The following is a 1,872-nucleotide window of genomic DNA, read 5'->3' as shown; positions in this document are numbered from 1 at the left end:
CAGTGACCATACTTCATCTCTTCTCATGAGCAATTGACCAAGAAATTGGCTATTGATCAAGATTTGAGAGATTGAATTGCAAGAAATTGTAATTCAATCACTTAAGATTGCCAAGGAGATCAATGAGTGCATTGATTGAGGAAGAGATGAAAATGAACTTGATCCGGAGAATTGCAACATCTCCTAAGCCCGATGAACTCCCCATCTCTAATCTTACCCATTCTCTTTAATTTCTGCGATTTACTTTTATGAGCAAATCTCCCATTCCCATTTATAATTATGCAATTTATTTTCAGTCATTTACTTTCATTCATTTAATTCTAGCATTTACTTTTCTGTTATTTACATTCCTGCCATTTTATTTTCTGCAACTCTCAACCCAATTTTTGGATTCGCTCAACTAGAACATTCTTCTAATTAAAGTTGCTTGATCAATCAATCCCTGTGGGATTCGACCTCACTCTATTGTGAGTTTTTACTTGACGACAACTTCGGTACACTTGCCGAAGGAAGATTTGTTGAGAGACAAGTTTTCCCCGCATCAAGTTTATGGCACCGTTGCCGGGGATTGATTGTGCATCAACAATGATTAGATTGGAAGATCACTAGATTGAGCATTTTATTTTGTGAATTTCATTTTTCTGTTTGAGTGATTTACTTTTTGTTTTAGTTAAACTTCTTCCCTTCTCCCTCTACCCGTTTGTTTTTCTTTGTTATTTTCAATTCTGTTTGCTAACCCACTAACTATTTGATATATTGCATCACCCACAACTAACAATAACTCTGACACAAATACTGTCTGCACCTATTTTCTCTGCTTGTACTTGTTGGTTGTATGACAGGGAGAAGAAGCGGGGCTTCAACTTTCTTTGATTCTGAACCAGAGAGAACCTTCCTTAGACTAAGGAGGGAGGCAAGAGGAAAACGAGTAGTTGGTGCTGAAGAAGAAGAGGAATAGTTTGAGGAATACTTTGTACCAAACATGGAAGAAAACATGGAAAATCATCATGAAGAAGAGACTCACAACCATAGCAGAGGAGGTGGAGCAAATCATGCTGGGGAGGATAGAAGAGTTTTGGGCTCTTACATTAATCCAAACCCAGGCAATTGTGGAAGTAGCATCCAAAAGCCAACAATCCATGCCAACAACTTTGAACTTAAACCACAGCTCATCACCCTTGTTCAGAACAACTGTTCGTTTGGAGGAGGTGTTCAAGAAGATCCCAACCAACATTTGACCACCTTCCTGAGAATATGTGACACAGTGAAATCTAATGGTGTTCATCCTGACGCCTATAGATTGTTCTTATTTCCCTTCTCACTCAGAGACAAGGCAGCCAAGTGGCTGGAATCCTTCCCAAGGGAGAGCTTGACAACTTGGGAAGATGTGGTGAACAAATTCTTAGCAAGATTCTACCCTCCTCAACGAATCAATAGGCTGAGAGCTGAGGTTCAAACCTTCAAGCAAGAGGATAGTGAGACTCTGTATGAAGCATGGGAGAGGTTCAAAGACTTAACAAGGAGGTGTCCACCTGACATGTTCAATGAATGGGTCCAGCTGCACATTTTCTATGAAGGGCTCTCTTATGAGTCAAAGAAGGCAGTAGACCATTCATCTGGAGGGTCTTTGAACAAGAAGAAGACCATTGAGGAAGCCATAGATGTTATTGAAACAGTAGCAGAAAACGACTACTTCTATGCTTCCGAAAGAGGGAACACAAGAGGAGTGATGGAGCTAAACAATGTAGATGCTCTGTTTGCCCAAAACAAGCTCATTACCCAGCAGCTGGCTGACATCACCAAGAAGATGGAGATGAACCAAGTAGCAGCAATCTCCACTTCATCAACAACACAAGAAGGAGTAAACCAAGA

At 40.3% G+C, this 1,872-nt stretch overlaps 1 non-coding gene across 1 annotated transcript; it reads right to left on the bottom strand.

Annotated features, from left to right (window-relative positions):
- Positions 1-1,435: 1,435 nt before the first annotated feature.
- Positions 1,436-1,539, bottom strand: LOC112739254 (small nucleolar RNA R71). Its single transcript, XR_003170189.1, has one exon. It is a non-coding gene; the product is annotated as a small nucleolar RNA R71 (small nucleolar RNA).
- Between the last annotated feature and the right edge of the window lie 333 nt (positions 1,540-1,872).

The sequence above is a fragment of the Arachis hypogaea genome, chromosome 13 (genome assembly GCF_003086295.3).
Source record: "Arachis hypogaea cultivar Tifrunner chromosome 13, arahy.Tifrunner.gnm2.J5K5, whole genome shotgun sequence".
Classification (NCBI taxonomy): Eukaryota; Viridiplantae; Streptophyta; class Magnoliopsida; order Fabales; family Fabaceae; genus Arachis; species Arachis hypogaea.
Note: the sequence above shows the minus strand (reverse complement) of the source record. Positions and strands in the feature narration are given on the sequence as shown.